At 37.7% G+C, this 21,100-nt stretch overlaps 1 pseudogene; it reads left to right on the forward strand.

Moving 5' to 3' along the window:
* The first annotated feature begins 4,410 nt into the window (after positions 1–4,410).
* On the forward strand, positions 4,411–5,559 carry LOC118883345 (annotated as a pseudogene).
* The last annotated feature ends 15,541 nt before the right edge of the window (positions 5,560–21,100 follow it).

Below are 21,100 nucleotides of genomic sequence, written 5' to 3' on the forward strand. Positions count from 1 at the left end.
GATGGGGAAAGAAAGAGCTTTCCTTGACCTATTTTTATTGACAGGGTGATTGTTTCTGCCTACCACTGCTGTTGGGTTCACCTGGTGTTGTCAGACAGACTGTCATCCCATTTAGGGGGAAGAATGAGCATCCCTGGTTTGCCTTCTATTTATAGGTTGGTGATGGGAAACACCAGGTCTGAGTTAGTCTCTTCAGCTGGGAGGTGGCAGGTATAATTCACCCTGATGCTGTGTTGCTCCACCAGCCCTAGAGCTTCTAACCAGTTTTCATTCTTTTATTGCCTTTCAGAGTTCTACTCTGGTTGCCTATTGTTATATTTTCAAGATTTATAGTCATACGTATTAGGGAAGATCAGGGAGTAATAGGTTTATACCATCTTTTCAGTCCAGACTGAAAATTTCTTTTTCCAGGGTGCCTTTTCAGGGTGATGAAAATGTTTTACAATATGAATATGAAGGTGAATATACTAAAACCACTGAATTGTATACTTGTATGAGTGATTTTATAATATATAAATTATACCTCAATAAAGCTATTTTAAAAAGAAACCAAGTTTCTTTTCATAGAAAGTTGTTTTGGAATTTGCAAAAAATATTGTATTCCATATTCTACAAGGCAGAAAATCATATTTACAGGCAGGCTGGAAGAATGATTTTACCAGTTCCAGCAGGAGACTCTCAGAGGAGGGTACAGTGATAAATACATGAAGTATGATAAGAAGTGTTACCAACTTCTTGGACATGTCTCTGAGACATGAGGTGGAATCTGCTGAGATCCACCAAACACACTGCCCCTATCTTAGTGGTTAATAACTGGGTGACAGATTCAGAGAGAAGTTGGACTGTCACTTACGTGATGTTGAACCATGAACTAAAGAAATTTCAGCCCAAGTGCAAGAAAGTTTTCATTTATTTTTTCAGTGAAAGAAGAATACAGCATAACTTTAAAATATCTTGAAGAATTAATTTAACATTTCACTCATTGATCTAGTCAAGATTTCAAACTCCACATATTTCTTTAGAGGATAAGAAAAATGTCTAGGAAAAAAAACTCCACAAAACAGCAGTATGGAAGAGTATGGACACAGCATAATAGAAGAAAAGGCCCAGTCAGTCTCAGAAAATAATAACAAGTAAAACTTAATATCTCCAAAAAGAGAGAAGAAGCAGTTTACAGGGATATATAAGTAATAAACAAACTGAAAATCTTAACACAAAAAATAAATTTAAGCACAATGAGAGATATGGCAGGATATTTTTGGAATAGAAAAACACGTTTTCCTTTTTCAAAAGGATCAGCTCTAGTAGTAGAAAACAATATTCCCTGTTGACTAATGCATTTTTAAAGACAAGAACCTGAGAACGTCTCCTTTACATATGCACTTGGAGTTGATGTATGGTTCATTTCATTAAACAGATGTCTCTTGAAGGGTTCCTTTATCCCCTTGTTACTAATTATTCCTGCCCTAATATGGCATTCTGTTTCTTCACAAGGCAAGAATCTTCTCCCTGGTGCCATCTTCACCTCTCCCACATTAAGGGATCATGGGAGAGCAGTCAACAGCCAATTTGATGTACCACAAATTGTCCTCATTCACTCTGTTCTATATTTTAATCTCTTCCAGGTGGTTGAATCCATTCTCACTGGTAATTATAATACCAGAATCTAGTTGAAGAAAAATCCACAGCTTTGAAAAGCTACATCTCAGATCAGACTCCTTATATGCTGTGCCATTAATTGCAATTCATTTGATTGTGTTGTGGTGGCAAGAATGGTTTGGTGTGTCTCCTATTGGACGAAAAATGAGCTTCAGCAAAAAGAGTTACATGTTCATGTTTGTAACATATTTACAAGGTCAATTTATCTAATCCTAGGTAGATACAGTTTGAACATTTTAATGTCCAAGGATCACAGAAGGACAATAACGGTAAGCTTAATGAAGCTGAATGTCCCTGGTGAAATGGTGTGTCTCCTTGTCTAGTGAACCATTCATGTAATTATCAAGGTCATTTGTAAAAAGTCTTTTTTTTTTTTTGCAAGATTGCTGTCCCTATGATAAACTCAAATCTGATCCCTTTGGCTGGTCCCAGGTTTGATATGTGCCCCAGAAAAACTGACTTTACAAGAGAAGCAGGAAAACACTGATCTGTGTGTCCAGGACCTAGAAGAATCTAGCTTTGTCCTAATGAAAACCAGGCACTGGGCCAACTCCTTTTATATTTGGTTTTCAAGAGAATCTGTGTGGAGGAGCCCTGAATGTTTTTAGTGCAATAACAAGCTTGTGTTTTCTGAACCAATTAGTATGTAATTAGGTGTTGGCTAAGAAGGAAGAGGATAAAAGGTGGACCTGGTGCAAAGACCTGGGTATAGGTGTGACTCTTGTGTATGCAGGTGGCAAAATGCCACTTATTGAGAACTAAATTGAATTTCTAAAACCCAGGAATCTGTTACATGCTAACAGCACTAACCCTTCTGTAGCTTTTTCACATCTTTATTGAAATGTGCTTTTATCCGTCTCTGGAAAATAAGATTGTGTATAGCACATGTATGTTAACATTTTTTCACTCATCATTTTCTAGAAGTTTAAAATTAAGCTAGTGGGGACTTTATTGGTGGTTCAGTGGCTAAGACTCCATGCTCCCAAGGCAGGGGGCCCAGATTCGATCCTTGGTCAGGGAACTAGATCCCACATGCAGCAACTGAGTTCGCAGGCTGCAACTAAAGATCTTGCACGCCACAACTAAGACCTGGCACAGACAAATAAATAAATATTTTTAAAAATAAGATAAAATAAAATTAGGCTAGCGATGTTCAGTATGTATTGAGTTACCTATCAGAAGGACAAAAGGAAATCATTAGTTTCTTCTTCTACTCAAACTCTGTATATATTTCTTTAGGGTCTACTCTGTGCCCTAAAGATCCCTGTCCTCATGGAGTTTTCTTTCAGGCAGCAAAAGTGTTTTAACTCTGCAAGTCCTTCCTGAGGATTCTGGACACCAAGGCAAATATTTTGTTGAAACGGCCCTTCACTATTTCACCTGTTAACGCCTTCTGATCTTTTTAAGCCTTCATAATTAGGAAGATATTTTTAAAGACTATCCTGGCTTTCACTTACTGCCTTTAGAGAGATACTTTAAGTGAATATTTCCAATAAAGTATAAAATACTTAAAATATATAAGATAATACTTTACTGTTAAACTTTGGTGTAAAAAATAATCTAAATGGATGATGAATGTGGTTGTTCTTTTTTTCCAGGCAGGAAAGATAATTATTTGACTTCTTTGGTTAACCTGATGAGTTTTTGAAGTTGTAAAGTGCTCTATAATGAAGGTAAGCCCCAAATGATGAGTAAGTTCTGATACTTTAGTTCTGTTTTCAACCAGACTAATTCAGTGAAGCATCATCCCCACTTCCTATCTCACACTTGCCTATGCCAGATGATATGCCAATGGCAGGAACAAAAACAAAATCAAACCCTTTTATTTATAAGTTTATTTATAAGTTTTATTTATAAGTTATCTGCATATCACTGCCTTTCTCTTATATTCAGGCATCATCAAGGAAACTACATTACCAGAAAATGTTTGTTTTTGCTGTGCTGTGCTCCCTGCAAGCTGATAATCTGAAACTAATATCCTTTAATACAACATTTGGCAGGAGTAGGGTAGACACCAGTAAAGAGTGTTTATATTTTGGGTATGGTTTTAATTTTTATTCAAGAGTACTTCTTTATTGGGAAGGGAACCAATTTACACATATCCAATTCCGTAAAGAATTGCATGTGAAAATATGGCTTAACTGACATCATAGATCTAAATTATTCCAGTCATGTTTAATCCTTTTTATAAGCTAGCTCTGTGGCAGTAACACCACTGAGCTGCTTATTAAACCTACTCTCTGTGAATACCCTTTCCAATCTAACTTTGTTCTTTCATAAGTTTCTGCTAACTTATTGACTTCCCTCAATCATCACAGTTAACTGCATGTGCACATTTAATTTTTGAGCAGATGGTCTTAATTTTAATATTGTCCTTTGTGTATGAAGGTGATCCTACTGATTGACCAGCTTTGGGGCATATATTTTGATTTTTTTCTCCAGTAATGGGTATAGATTTGTTCTGGTATACTTATGCCCTTGCTGGGTAAAGCTAAGGCCATGAACCAGGCTGACTGACCTCTGTGAGGCACTGCCACATACCACATCATCATGTAGTTTGTTGGCACCATTAGCTAACCTGTACATTAATGGTTACAAATATTGTGTTTCATACCCAAGTCAAAACAGACCTTTGGCGGAGGAGCGGGTGGCAATGAAGGAAGTCTCCAAACGCAGCCTCGCTCCCCTTGGCATCTCGCTCGGGCTTCGGCGAGGTCCAGGGTTGGCGAGGACTTTTGCACACCGCCAGCCATGGTCAGAGTCAGGGGGCCCGGCAGGGGACCTGTGAAGCTGGGGACGCTGCTGCCCACCTTCCGCTGGGAACAGATCTGACCTCACAACCTGCCAGGAGACAAACGGCTGGTCATCCAGCATCGAGTCTACAACATCAGCCTCTGGGCACAGTGGTACCCGGGCTCTGCACTGGGCGGTCGAGGACATGAAGCTGTTTGAGGTCAAGCTCACCTTCTTTGCTCTCCTGCAGGGCCACATCCTGGTCATAGAGATGCTTGCCTGGCTCATCATCTACGTCCTCGGCCCCGGCTGTTGCCCAGCACCCTCTCAACCCTTATCCTGGCCATTCCCCCGGCCCAAAGCTGGTGTCTGCAGCAAGACCTAGGCCACACCTACGTCTTCAGGAAGTCTGGTGGAACCATGAGCCCAGCAGTTTGTGATGAGGCAGATGTAGGGCTTCTCTGCCCACTGGTGGAACTTCTGCAACTTCCAGTACCACGCCAAGCCCGACATCTTCCACAAGGACCAGATGTGACCGTGGCACCCATCTTCCTCCTGGGGTAGTCATCTGTTGAGTACTGCAAGAAGAAACTCAGATACTTACCCTACAACCACCAGCACCTGTAGTTCTTCCTGATCCGCCCAACGCTGCTCAACTTGGTGAAATTGAAAGTGGAAAATCTGGCGTACATGCTGGTGTTCATGCAGTGGATGTACTTACTCTGAGTTGCCAGGTTCTATGCCCACTTCTTCTTGTCCTACATCCCCTTCTATGGCCTTCCTGGGGCGCTGCTCTTACTTGTGGCTGTCAGCTTCCTGGTGAGCCACTGGTTCGTGTGGATCACACAGATGAAGCATATCCCCAAGGAGATAGGCCATGGAAAGCAACCGGGACTGGGCCAGCTTTCAGCTGGCAGCAGCCTGCAAAGTGGAGCCCTCGCTCTTCATCGACTGGTTCAGAGGACACCTCAACTTCCAGATCGAGCATCCCTCTTCCCCATGATGCCGAGGCACAATTACGGCAGGATGGCACCACTGGTCAAGGCCCTGTGCTCCAGGCACGGCCTCAGCTACGAGGTGAAGCCCTTCCCCACCACCCTGGTGGACATCATTGGGTCCCTGAAGAAGTCTGGCGACATATGGCTGGAAGCCTACCTCCATCAGTGAAGGCAGCAGCACCCAAGACCCCGTCAGCCATCAAGCCACCCAGACGGGCTACCCCATCCAACCCACCTCGCCCTACCTCAGCCTGGGGGCCCTGCCTGCCCTCCTGGGCCCCCTCCCAGTCTCCTCCACAGCCCTGAGGCCATGTCTCTTGACCCAACGGGACCAGGGCTAGGGGTATCGTATATATGTTCACCCCAGATGGTGAGTATGGCATGCTTTCCTAGAGCAAAAATTTAGGGAAAAATGTTATTTTTATATAAAAACAAACCGATATATATATATATATATATATATAAACCCAACATTTACAAAGCATAGCAGACACTGTGCTAAGCACCAGACATAGAACATTTTCTGAACTTTAATAACCTAATGAGATAGATGGTCTTTATCTCTATTTGGAGTGAGAAAATAGAGGCTTAAGCAAATTAGGTAATTTGTCCAAGGTGATAAGGGGAGTAAATAGTGAACCCAGGATATGAATCCAATATACTGGAGGCCTTAGTTTTCATCTCTACACAAAATTGTCTCTTTTACTGATGGCATACATGAATTTTTGCCCATACTCCATACTCTAGCCCTATAATGATCAGAAATAAACTAAAGCATCTATAGTAGAACTAAAATTTAGGATCCCCTTGATCAAGTAATGAGGATTTATCCTTGACTAGGAGAATCACAAACCCTCGAATCAGACTTCCTCCTAAGAGATTTCTCTCTATAGCCATAGGGAATCTAGGTCACCATGTAGTAGATTGTCCTAATATTTAAGATCTTTTTTGTAAGAAAAGATTCATTAGGAAAGTGATTTACCGAATGGCCGTGAGGGCTCCGTTATATGAGTTACTGCTTCAGTGAGCTGACCAATTGCGTCCTTACTCCTCAGAGGCAGCTTACTTGCTGAACTCTCATCTACTGAGTGTTTAAATCCTGATGTGGAGTGTGTACCCAACAAAAGCAGAATTACCTCAATTTCAAAGATGAGCTTAGTGGGACTTCGACAATTTAAGGGGTAGATTTTTCTACTGAGGTTCAATAAATAAAAACATTGAATTTCAAGATGTTCTTGAAATGTATATTCCTTGCAATTTTGTGGGGAAATTATTTTCTTTAATTTAAAAAAGTAGAATATATATATATACATATACAATATAATATACTTTAAATGAAAAAGCAGAAAACAAAATGATTTCAGAAATTCATTCTTTCTACAGCTTTGAATAGAAAACAATAAAGTTGTTATCAGAGAAAAATGAAAACTTTCTGTGCTTCAGAGGAGAAAATGATCCATCAAGAGCTATAAAAGTGAAATGTAAATTAATTTTGGTTTAGAAAAAAATAACATAAAATATACCATGAAATTTATTATTATTTGTGTGTTTTTTGCTTTGTTTTGTTGTTTACTTTGAGCAAGAAACAAAATCACCATTAATTAATTACAACAACTGGTAAGAAATTTTATAGGAAGTAGAAAATATTGCTGTCAGATTGAGGTCTCAGGTCAAATCTTTAACACTTACTAGTTGTGTTATTTTATACAAGTTAGTTAACTCTGTAAGTTTCTAAAAATTTTCCCCAGTTTTATTGAAATATAATTGCCATATGACATTGTATTTTTAAGGTCTACAACATAATAATTCGATATATGTATTTATTATAAAATGATTATCACAATATGTTAACACCCGTCATCTCACATAATTACACATTGCAAAAAATATAACGTAGGATACACTCCTATAGAATCTTTTGATGACTAAATTGTATTTCACTCTATATGTAAAGGGATAAGCACAGTACATACCATATAGCAAGTGCTCAATAATTGTTAATTGCAATCTTTTTTTCTATCTCAGTTCTCTTTCAGCCAATGAAAGTACAAGTCAGTAGAAAGAAGGAGAAATTGGAGGAGATAACATCAGAGGAAAAGATAAAATGAAATTTTAACCAAAAGTGGTCTTAAAAAATTCAGAAAGCAACAGGAAAAATATGATTTATTTTTATATAAACATAATATTGGTGTTTTTCAAAGCTTTAAGGAAAAGAAAGTTAATTCATTTAATAATACAGCACCCAAAATTCACAAGGGGAGCTAAGCATTCCCAGAAATCAGTATTAAAAGCATTTCAATTTCAACTTAAATAATGGAAGCATAACATCTCCTGAAACCTTTTTTTTTTCTTAATTTCCAACAGAGAAAACGCCAAATTTTTCATTTTGAAAAATATAACATCTGATTTTATAGGGAAAGCTTTCCTACTTTCATTGAACATAATCCACATAACATAGCCTTTTAGGATGCCATTGTTAAATCATTTAAAACTATGTTTTGTTTTCATAACTCTAAGAAAAAATAATGGTATTGTCTTTTAGAATTTTCCTACCATGCCTCCATCTGAGTAAAAGATACAGTTATAATTGTAAACATTGTTCCATTACTGAAGAGTTACTATTTGATCTTGGCAAAAGTCACTTCATCGTTTTTTTTTTCTGTGTGTTAACTTCCTAGCATCATTTTGGGACTTCACAATGCCTTTGGCTTTAGAATTGGGATTTTTTGATGTGACCAAATAGCAGTTTATATTCTCAGAAAACTGGAATGGGAATATCCTGTAAGGGAAATAACAATGGAATATGATGAAAATTTCTAAGCCAGTAAAGTTCAGAATAATCAGCCTTCCCTCCCTACCCTCCATCCCCCATTTTGCCAATAAGGACTGATGTGTTTTAAACAATAAAGATAGGCAAGTCTTTCACGAACCCTGAATATTTGAAAATTGTTTCTGCAATCTGAGCAGCTGAGCCTTTGCCTGGCCTTCGTAGGGTGAGAGTCACTTGCTCCTAAACTTTTGATGCCAAATTCATTCTTCTTTTTACCTATGTTAGCGCAAACAGAAAGATTGAGACTGTAAACATCTGAACCGTTGCCTTCTCTCATTTAGCTTGGCCACAGTTGATGGGTAGTGGTTAAGATTAATCTAGCACTTCGTCGTGGGTATAGTTGCTTATTATGTAGTAAGTGGTGCTCTGGATACCCTGAGGCTGTGTAGTGACCTAATAGACTAAATTACAAATGATTACTCTAGATGAGACATTTATGGGCTGGTATATTATTTCTACTTCAAAGAGCTACTCTTGACTTACTTACATCATGATTTTCACAGTGGGGAAAGAGCAACCAAATATCTTGAGCTAATGGAAGCAAGGGGTATGTGTGTGTGTGTGTGTGTGTGTGTGTGTATGTGTTTACTCTCTGATCTGAGTTTTTTTTTTCCTCTAATATTCTTTGAAACTTTGAAGAATCATATTATTCTTCCAGTTGCAAGTACTGTTGGAATGGGAGAAGAGCTATATTTTAAGAGAAATGTTATTAAGTCCTTTATAATAATCTTTTCATTGGGTCATATTCAAAAATCACATAGGAGAGACCTCTAAAATGTCATACTAAGTGGCAGTGCATCAATTAGGGTCATGGTGCTCAGTCAACAAGGTTCTCAGCTGGAATTTTGAAGATAATTTAATGGTATGTGTGCATAGGTGTAGGTGGAATTAAGGGTACCAACAGGTAGTGGAGTGCCCAGAGACTCAGAACCTATTAACACCCTATTATCTAAGGGGGCAAAGAGAGAACATGATGTCACTAAAGCCCAATGAGAGTTGGACCCCAGGGAGGAGAATCTCTTGATAATAACAACCACTGCCAGAAACCCAAAGTTGAGAAAGAGGGAGCAGGAAAATAAAGCCCGTGACCTCTCTTTGCTCCCACTCTTGTATGCCCATCTCATGCCCTCCATTGGCAGGTCCAGTCAGAAGCCAGAAGACTTCAAAGTGCTCAGGTTATATAGTTGGTAAGAGTCAAATACTTGGGGCAAAGAGCAAGGCAGAGAAGGGCAGACAGATCAAGGAGGGGTGTTACAAAATGTGGAATAATCGCATAACCCCTCAGTGCTGGCAGGCCATAGCATTTCCTTTTGGTCCTGCTCAACATTTTTAACAACTTGGGTAAAGAAATAATGCAAGAATATAAGCCATGTGAAAAATAAAAAGCAGAAATCTGTGATGAATCAACAAGTCTAGATGCAAATTATCATGACATTCAGAAAACAATACAATGAAATTAAACAGGAATATTAGATAAGTCCCCTAATTAGGAAAATTTTTGCAAGAGGATAGGGAGACATAAGAAAAGTGCTTGATGGGATTTCATGTTCTAAAAGACATCAGTATCAATAGATTATGGCTCATGATTGCTTACAAAATGAATGTAATCTGAGGTTGCACTTTTAGCTGCTACAGGGCATCTCTAGATGCTTATCACACATATCCTTCAAACCCAGCTTACCAAAGCCTGATTCTGTTACATTCCCATCTCTTTCCAATACTGTTTGGACTCCTGTGTTCTCTAGGAGCCTTGGAATTATCTTTGGTTTCTCCTTTACATCCTGCATTTAATGCATCAATAAATCACTCTATCTCAAAACATGGCTCAGATACCCTATTTCCTTTCCATTGCCCCTTCCTTTCTCATGCCCTGCTGTTTCCAGTCTCTAGATTCCTATGACAGCCTCTTCATTATCCTGACTTCAGTTCATTTTCCCTGTAGCTGTCAGAGTTGCCGTCAAATAAACAAATGGGCATTGTCAGTCCTTAATTAGAAAAATTCTCTGTTCTTATTGTGGTATATAAGATTAAGGGTGGACTCCTTATTTAGTTATACGAGACTTATCCCAGTATCATTTCACTATAGAATTTCTCTCCCACCACACACAAGCCCCTTTGCTCTAGCCACAAAGAACAGCTGTTCTGCAAATACCTCAAGCTCTTGTGCTTTTGTACTTATTCTCTTCGCCTGAGGTGTTTCTGTTCCTCTGTAGTTCTCACCCCAACAAACTTCTACTCAGCTTTCAAGACATCTCCCAAACATCTACCTCTGATTTCCTTTTAGAAAGAGTTCTCACAGCTCTTTGCTCTAACCTCTGCAATAACACTTACCAAGGTGTTTTAAAGTTTGTGAGTACCTTTCCACCACTTAATTCTAATTCATCTTTACTGCCCTAGCACTCAATAAAATAATTGTCACATGAAAGATAACTAAATATTTGTTGAATTTTCATGCATTAATTAATTAATACAGGTATATTGTTTAGAGTATAGGAGATAATGGTCTCACTACACTTAACATTGGTCTGGTTACATATAGAGTATTTTGCTTGACTTGACCATTTTATTTTAAGAGATATACAGCGAAACTAGATTAAAATCAGAAGAGGACAGATGGTCTAGAGGCTATATTTTATACAGTCTTTCAATTGTTATTTCTCTGAAATAGGAACAAGATCATTTATTCTGTAGTTACCTCATATTCCTAAGCATATAAAAGTATCAGTACAAAAATAATCCTTATGCTATGAATTTGACACCATAGAGAGAATGCATGCAAAGTGTTTACATGCCTGACATAGTAAATATTCAATAACTGTAGTTGTTTTTATTATTGGGATTTTATTAGTAGGCTATAACACATATTAAAATAGTCTGCTTTTTGCTTACAATGTTACCTTTACCAATTTATAAAATAGGAGTCTGCATAAGACACACAGACCAATGCATATTACTAACTTTTGGTTAAGAACAGTACTTTTTGCTCAAATGGATAAAGAGCAGAACAGTTCTAATGTTATCCTATCCTTCTTCTTTTCAGGTTGGATTGCTCTTAAACCACCCAGATATTATGACTTACCTCTGTCTTGATAAAACTTCTTTTAATTGCAAGCTACAGAAATAATATACTCAGCATAGCTAATACAGTAAGTGGAATGCATTGGGGGAGAGGGGACACCAGGGCTTTGCCTGAAATGTGAGGTCAGGCAGCACAACCAGGTTTCATAGGAAATCTGCTCTCCATAGAACTGTGGTCATTTCTGATTGCATCAGTTGATTGTTTTCAGACTCCAAGATGGCTTTAGTTACTTCTCATGCCACATGATGGAAAATGACTCCCACACCTATGGAGTTGGATTGCTTCCCAGCCCAGTGTGCCAGGTAACAGACTGGGTTCTCCAGGCTCCAATGGCATATTCCTAGGAATGAAGATTTATTGGCTTTGTTTGAGCCAGTTGTCTCTCCATGACCAATCTGCTATGGCCAATAACAGAGAGACAAAACATTCTACAGGCACCCATTCCTGTCAGTGTAATTTTCATTGAAGGCATGTGTGGGGTAGCCAGACATCTCAAATCTGTCTGCTCCACAATGCAATTGCCCATGATCCCCAAGGCAGGAAACTAGAATCTGATTTTTTTTTTTTTAATTTCATGCTTAAGGCATTCTTTCTCAGGTCTAAATTAAATATTTTCTGTCATTGTTTAATAACTTAAGTTCTTTTTCTGTTCATAGTGCACATAAAATTGCCTGGTTATGTTAAGTCTGCATAATAATCTTTCAAATATGATTACCAGTTTTGTTGCAGCAAGAGAATCTGAAAAATTATCTTCATTTACATTTCCAAATGTTTAAAGATCATGATTGTAGAAGTGTACTAATTTGACTGTCCTAAGTACCTCTCTAGAGATCCAGGGGACAGGGATGTCATTTGTTGATATCTGGGAAGGGAGTGACACTCTGAGAAAATTGTCTCTCCATGTGGAGGAGGCCATAAGTTTTACCCAGATGGAGTCTAGCTCAGCTGCCAAGAAATGTAAAAGATAAACAGAATAGAATTTTAAACAGAAAGAACAGTGATCCTCTTTATGGTGATAATTGGAGCTGATGTTGTGTGAAAGAATAGAAATTCTGATAGTGTGGGGCAGAAGGATAAAGTGATGTGTTTGATACAAAGTACACTGGAGTGATATACAGTCAGGGATCCAAGTAGGACTGACACATAAGACAGATTGGCCTTACATAAACATAGAAATTGTCTTAATATTCTGGCAATAAGAGCTTAAGACAGTTCCATCAGAAAAGTCATATTTGCTGAGAAAAATTAATGCAAGACTTACAGTAGTGAAAAACTGTAGGAAGCAAGAATAGATTCTCCTGGTGCAAGGAGCAGTGGGAGAACCAGCTTGAGGTGAAGGAGGTATCTGCAAGGTCCAGGAAGGATGGTTTGAAAGCACTGATATACTCATGGACCAGAGAAAAACATGTTTTCATTCACAGTCTTCCAGGAAACAGTGTATTCCAAGAGGGCAGAACTTGCAGACAGAGTACAAGCAGCAAGAACTGCTGCATGGGGGAATCCTGAGACTGTTACAGACACCTTGTCAGTGGTTGGACAAGGTAAGGGCAGGAAATCCCAGGAGTGATGTCAGAGTTCTAATTAGACCTAGCTTTGTCCAGGCTAAGACAGATTCATAGACTTCCATGAGTCAGCCAAAAATGGAGGAGGGGAAGTCAGTTAGTACTAGACTAGCTCCAGACTTTGCAGTGGTAGCAATCAGATATTTCCAGGCTATTCTAGATAAAACTTCATGAACTTAAGTGTTACTAGATATCTTTGTACCTCAGTGTTCTCATCTGTAAAACTGGGACAGTAATAATGCCTAACTCATAATGCTATGAGAACTAAATGATACGTAAATTATACATAGTAAGCAGAATGCATATATATGGGGCAAATAAGAGAAAAATTTAAAATCAGTTGTAATAAGTATGAGAGAGAAAATTCAAACACAAAACTTCTTTGAAATTGTAAAATTTTTCTCCATACATCTTTCCCATTTACCTAGTATTTAGATGGGACAAAACAGAAATGGGAATCTCAGAAATGATCTCTAAAGAAATAGGCTCTCTCAGACATATTTAGTGGGAAGAAAATTAGTAGAAACTTTTGAAGGGCAATTTTATAATATTTTTCAAAATTTTAAATGTATATACATTTTTGATTGAGAAATTTAGCATTTAAAATATAATATAGCTAATTTACAAGACAAATATAATATATAAGCATTTTCATTGTAGAATTGTTCTGCAATAAAAAATACAAAAATCATTTTTGCCCCAATAATAATCAATTTAAAATTGGTTAAATAAGTTGCAGTACATCCATAAGATTAAATTCATTGTAAAAATTAAAATGAATCATGTAAACTTCTACTTCTGACCAAAATAGAGTAACAGGAACTAGATTTATTCTCCCACCTGAAACAACCAAAAAACAGATGAATATGTGAAACAATGGTTTGTAAGATATTATGCACCAGGCAGTGAATAATAGTGATCCCTGAGAGAAGGGAACAAATGAGATGAACACTACTATTACTTCAGCTTACTGCCTTAAGAGAGTGTCCAGGTCAAATCCAGGGAGGGGAAACCCAGCAAAGCCTGATGGACTATTTGTGTTAAGAAGATATTGCTGAGAGTTTGGGAAGACCAAGACAGTGAGAGTTCACAAGACAAAATACTGGAATAAAGAGAGATGTATAGAGAGTTCTGCAAAAGTTCTTCAAATATTCAGCTGAGTAATCCTCATCACATGCATGTGAGGAAATGGTCAGTGCCTATACCAAGAAAGAAACATATGAGAAACTATCAAAGTAACAACATGTTTGTATAGGACTAAGAATAGTGCCTTTTTCCACCAGCCAGCATGGAAAACTTCAAGATTCACAGGGCACTGGGTAGAGGACGCAGAAGCATCTCCTGGGAAGTGTGGAATCATTAGCCCTAGACTTAGCAATTGAACTTCTACAGATGAAGACTACAATGTCTGAGAATTTTTTTAAAAAGAAATTATCAAAAGAGATTAAATTCAGATTAGACAATACAGAAGAAAAGAAATAGTTAGCTTGGAAACATAGCAATAGAAACTATCCAAAATGAAATGCAGAGAGAAAAGTAAATAGATCATGAGTGAGCTGTGGAACAGCTTCAAGCAGCCTGACGTACACGTAATTTGAGTCCCTGAGAGAAAGGAAAGGGCAGAAATATGTAAAAAATAATGGCCAAAAATATTCCCAATTTGATGAAAAGTATAAACACACAGATCCAAGAAGCTCAATGAACTCCAAGTTTTAAAAACAAAAAGCATGAAGGAAATATACCACAGAATAACATAATCAAATTGCTCAAAATCAGCAGCAAGGGGAAGTTTTGAATGGGGTGTTGACCAAGATAGAGACAGAAGAGGCTCTTGAGCTCCCCTTCTCTCACAGATGCACCAAATGTATAGCTATATAGGGAGCAATTATCTCTGAAAGAGATCTAGAGACTAGCTGAGTGACTCCTATATATCAGATGAATAAGAAAATACCCACATCAAAACAGGTAGGACAGACTGACACATTCTCTTGCCATAAACCCTACCCCGGGCACAGTGCCATACAATTGGGAGGAAATCCCCAACTTCCAGCTTCTCCCTAAAAAGCAGAGTTTGGACTCCACCTATAGTGCCCCATCTTTAAAACAATCACTGGAGGAATGAACTTCCAAAATATCTAGCCCTGAAAGCCAACAGGGCTTGTGTCTATGACATCCACAAGACTATAGCAAACAAAGAAGCAATTCCTAACGGGTTGTGAGCACTCAATATGGCTATTCCCCCAGGGTTCAGCACAGAGGAAACAGGCAAAATCACACATCCCCCGGTCTTTCCATAAAAAAGTTTAGCTGCATACTTCAAAAACTGCTGCCTGAGGGCCATGCTCTAATTTAGCTGGCACTGGGGGCCTTCTCTTTCCAGCCTGCTCCAAGTTGCCAGTATCTCTCTGGCAGAAACTTGTACACATGAGTACACCCCCGCTTTTATGGCTGCTGCCCAACGGACAGATCCCTACGTCACCTGGATCTGACAGTCAACAGAGCTTCCATTCACAAGTCCCACAAGACTGTGAATAGCAAACAAAAAAGCAGTTCTTAACTGGCTATCCCACCAGAGCTCAGTGCAGAAGGAGCAAGGAAAAACAAGCATCTTTCAGTCTTTCTGTAAAGATGCTTATCTACATATTTTAAAAGATTCTGCCTGAGAGCCAGGCTTCTAATTTAGCAAGCATCTAGGGGCTGGCTGCAATCCTCCCCAGAGATGGAGGATGCCAGTGGACACTTTTCCCACCTTCTCCCACCAGCTCACTCTAACAATAAAACCAAGTCAACAGTATCTCCCTGAAAGAAGTTTGTACACACTTCTGGTGCCCCAGGTTTTGTGGCTGCTACCTTAGAGATGGGTCCTTGGATCACCTAACACTAATAGCCAATGGGACTTGCATTCACAGGACTGTAGCAAACAAACCATTCCTAATGGCTGAAGGAGTACATCCCACCACCCCCACCATGTAACTGTGGATGAAAAATGTTGCCTGCCATATCAATAAATAAAGGATGTTTCAGCCATCATGCCAGTAGCCACTGCAGCCACCCCCAACTATGCACACTGAAGGGATTCAGGATGGAATAAAGCTGACCCTAGATAGTTAAGGTGCATATCAAAGGAATGATTTCAATGAACCCAGACTCTTTCATCTTCTTGTACAAAGAAAAGTGCTAAATTCATTAACTTGAGATGTCTAGTTTTCTTTAATTAATAGTAAATTTTGATGCTCCAGCCACCTGAGTTTTGTTGAAAAAAACTCATACATATCCTGGCTCCTCCCTTTCCTCTTTGGAGCAGTCCTTCAGAGCTATCTGAGAGGCTGTCTTCCAGGCTTAAGTCCTCAGTTTTAAAACAAATAAAACATAATTCTCAACTTTCTTAAAAATTAATTTTTATTGGAGTATAGTTGCTTTACAATGTTGTGTTAGCTTCTACTGCACAGCAAAATGAATCAGCCATACATATAAATATATCTCTTCCCTTTTGGATTTCCCTCCTACTTAGGTCACCACAGTGCATTAGGTAGAGTTTCCTGCTATACAGCATATTCCCAACAGCTGTCTATTTTATACATAGTATCAATAGTGTATATGTGTCAATCCCAATCTCCCAATTCCTCCCACCCCACCCCTTTTCCCTTTGGTATCTATACATTTATTCTCTACATCTATGTCTCTGTTTCTGCTTTGCAAATAAGGTCATCTATAACATTTTTCTAGATTCCACATATGTGCGTTAATATATGATATTTGTTTTTCTTTTTCTGACTTACTTCACTCTGTATGACAGTCTCTAGGTCCATCCATGTCTCTACAAATGACCCAATTTCATTCCTTTGTATGGCTAAGTCATATTCCATTGTATATATGTACCACATCTTCTTTATCCATTCCTCTGTTGATGGACATTTAAGTTGCTTCCATATCCTGGCTATTGTAAGTAGTGCTGCTATGAACATTGGGGTGCATGTGTATTTTTGAATTATGGTTTTCTCTGAGTATATGCCCAGTAGTGGGATTGCTGGATTTTAGGTTGTGCAATGTTTTTCACTCAACACAGCTATGCACCCAGGCCCAACAGAGAGGGAGCAGGTAAAAATGCCCTTCTCCTAGTTTCTATATAAGAGGGGCTTAACTACATACTTTCTCAGCCGCTGCCTAAGGAGTTCTTCTAATCAGCCTGCATCTAGGTGTGGAGAGCAGTCCTTCCCTTTGGGACTCTGATGGGTCTTGGCACACCCTCAAATACTGGGAGCAACTAAGAACAAAGAAGGAGTCTTCGACAACCATAAAAGTTTGAGAGACAACTAGGAGCTTGGGCTGGGCTCCAACCAGGATCATCTCCTACATGAGACCACTTTGCTAAGAGTGGAGAAATGCACAGAAGCCAACACAGACTCAAGGAAAATGATGAAACAGAGGAATATGTTTCAAACAATAGAACAAGGTAAATCTCCAGAAACAGATCTTAATGAAACATAGATAAAGACTTGAATTTAAGACCTGAAACCATAAAACTCCTAAAAGAAAACATAGGGGGTAAGCTCCTTGATACTGGTCTTGGCAATATATATATATATTTTAATTTGACACCAAAAGCAAAAGGGACAAAAACAAAAATAAACAAGTAAGACTACATCAGACTAAAAAACTTCTGCCCAGTAAAGAAAACCATCAACCAAATGAAAAGGCAATCTATGGAATGGGAGAAGATATTTACAAACTACATATCCAATAAGAGGTTAATATCCAAAATATACAAGGAACTCATACAATCAATAGAAAAAAAAATTAAAATATTGGTAAATGATCTGATTCAACATTTTTCTGAAAAAAAGACAAATAAATGGCCAATAGGTACATGAAGAGGTTCTACTAATCATCAGGAAAATGTAAATGGAAACCACAATGAGACAGAACCTCAGGATACCTGTTAGGATGGTTGTCATCAAAAGGATAAGAGATAGCACATGCTCAGAGGATATGGAGAAAGGGAAATCCTTGTACACTGCTGATAAGAATGTAAACTGGTACAGCTATTATGGAAAACAGTATGAACATTCCTCAAGAAATTAAAAATAGAACTACCATATGATCCAGCAATCCCACTCTTGGGCATGTATCTGGAGAAAACAATAATTCAAAATGATACATGCACCCCAATGTTCATTACAGCACAATTTACAATAGCCAAGACATGGAAGCAACCTAAACGTCCATCGACAGATGAATGGATAAAGAAGATGTGGTACAAATATACAATGGAATATTACTCACCCATAAAAAAGGAATGAATTAATGCCATTGGCAACAACATGGATGGACCTAAAGATTATCATACTAAGTGAAGTAAGTCAGAAAGAGAAAGACAGATATCATATGATATCACTTACATGTGGAATCTAAAATATGATGCAAATGAACTTATTTATGAAACAGAAACATACATGAACTACCAGCTATCTCACTTCTGGGTATATAACCAAAGGAAATGAAATCATTTCCTCAAAGAGGTATCTGTATTCCCAAGATCATAGCAGTATTATTCACAATAGCCAAGGTATGAAAATAATCTAAGTGTTGTTCAATGAATAAATGGATAACAAAAATGTGATACATATATATCTCCAATGGAATATTATTTAGCCATAAAAAAGAAGGAAATCCTGCCTTTTCTGACAACATGGATGACAACAGGGCATTATGCTAAGTGAAATATCACACAGAGAAAAACATTTCTCTCACTTATATATGAAATCTATGTGACCTTGGGTTTGGTGATGAGGTTTTAGATACAACACCATAAGCACAATACATGAAAGAAAAAATTGATAAGTTGAACTTCATTAAAATTTAAAACTTCTGCTTTGCAAAAGACACTAAGAGAATGAAGAAACAAGCCATAGACTGGGGGAAAATACATATTTGCAAACATATATCTGACAGAGGACATGTATCCAAAATATACAAAGAACACTTAAAACTCAACAATAAGAAAATAAGGAACCCAATTGAAAACTGGGCAAAAGATCTGAGCAGACACTTCACCAAAGAAGAAATACAGATGTCAAATAAGCATGTGAAAAAATGGTCATCACCATATGTTATTAGGGATTGCAAATTAAAGAAACAGTGAGACACCACTACACACATATTAGAATGGCCAAAATAAAATTTTAAAAACCTGATAATAACCAAATATTGGTGAGGAAATGGAGAGACAGAAACACGCATTTACTGTTGTTAGGAATGCAAAATGGTACAATCACTTTGGTTGCTTTATGATTTCTTGTAAAGCTAAACATACTACACAATCCAGCAGTTGTACTCCTAGGTATTTACACAAAAGAATTGAAAACATGTCCACACAAAAACCTGCACATGAATGTGTAGAGCAGCTTTATTCATAATTCCCAAAATTAGAAGCAACCAAGCCAAATGGATAAACAAACGGTGGCATATCCATACAGTGAAATGATAAAAGGACATGAGCTATCAAGCCATGAAAATATGTGGGGAAACTTAAATGCATATTACTAAGCAAAAGAATCCAGTAGAAAAGGTTGCATACTATATGATTCCAGCTACATGACATTTTAAGAGGTGAAACTATAGAGACAATGAAAAGATCAGTGGTTGCCATGAATTTGGGGGGATGGAGGTGAGAGATGAATGAGTGAAGCACAGAGGATTTTTAGGGAATGGAAACTACTCTGTATAAAATTGTAATGGTGGATACATGTCATCATGCATTTGTCTAAAATTCTTAGAGTTGTAAAATGTAGAGTGAACCTTAATGTAAACTATGGCCTATAGTTAATAATAATGTATCAACATAAATTCTTTAATCTTAATAAATAAATATGGGGTGAGGAGTAAATATATGGAACTCTATGTACCATCAGAAGCCTGTGGAGGGAAGGACAGGAATGTACTTTTCACTGTAAGCCGTATTTTACTATTTGAATATTTATTTGTTTTTTTGTTTACTTGTCTTTCCCAGTTCTATTGAGATATAATTGACATACAGCATTGTATAATTTTAAGGTGTACAGCATAATGATCTGACCTATATACATCATGAAATCATCATGAAATGATTACCACAATAAGCTTAATGAGCATCTATCATCTCATATAGATACAAAATAAAAGAGAAAGAAAAAAATATTTTTCACTGTGAAGAGAACACTTAGGATTTACTCCCTTAATGATTTTCATACACAGCATACAGTAGCATTATATTAATCATGCTGTGCATTGCATCCCTAATACCTGTATATCTTATAATTGGAAGTCTGTACCTTTTTGACCACCTTCATCCAATTCCCCCTTTTCCCAACCCCTGTCTCTGGTAATACAAATCTGATCCCTTTTTCTGTGAGTTTGTTTGTCTGTTTTTGAAGTAGAATTGACCTACACCATGTTAGTTCCTGGCACACCACAAAGTGCTTTGATATTTCTGTACATCACAAAATGATCACCACAATAGATCTAGTTACCATCTATTACCATACAAATATATTACATTATTATAGACTATATTCGCCATGCTGTACATTTCACCCTTGTGATTCATTTATTTTGTGACTGGAAGTTTTTACCTCTTAATTTCCCTCACCTATTTCACTCATCCCTCCATTCCCCTTCTGTCTGACAACCAACCACCTGTTTGTTCTCTATATCTATGATCTGTGTCTGTTTTATTATATTTGTTTGTTTATTTTGTTTTTTACATTATAAGTGAAATCTTATGGTAATTGTCTTTGTCTGATTTAATTCACTTAGCATAACAGCATCCATGTTGTTGCAAGTGGCAAGGTTTTATTTTTTTTATGACTAATTATAATCCCATTGTAGATATGTACATCTTCTTTATCCATCCATCTGTCAATAGACACTTAGGTTGCTTCCATATCTTGGCTATTGTAAATAATACTTCAATGAACGTAGGGGCGCATATATCTTTTCAAATTAGCGTTTTTGTTTTCTTTGGATAAATTACCCAGGAATGGAATTTTTGGGTCATATATTAGTTGTACTTTTAATTTTTTGAGGAATGTCCATACTGTTTTCCATAGTGGTTGTACCAATTTACATTCTCTCCAACAGTGCATGAGGGTTCCCTTTTCTTCACATCCTTGCCAAAACTTGTTATTTGTTGTCTTTTGATAAACTATTCTGATAAGTGTGAGGTGATATCTCATTGTGGTTTTGATTTGTATTTCCCTGA

Source organism: Balaenoptera musculus, chromosome 17, assembly GCF_009873245.2.
Source record: "Balaenoptera musculus isolate JJ_BM4_2016_0621 chromosome 17, mBalMus1.pri.v3, whole genome shotgun sequence".
Taxonomy (NCBI): domain Eukaryota; kingdom Metazoa; phylum Chordata; class Mammalia; order Artiodactyla; family Balaenopteridae; genus Balaenoptera; species Balaenoptera musculus.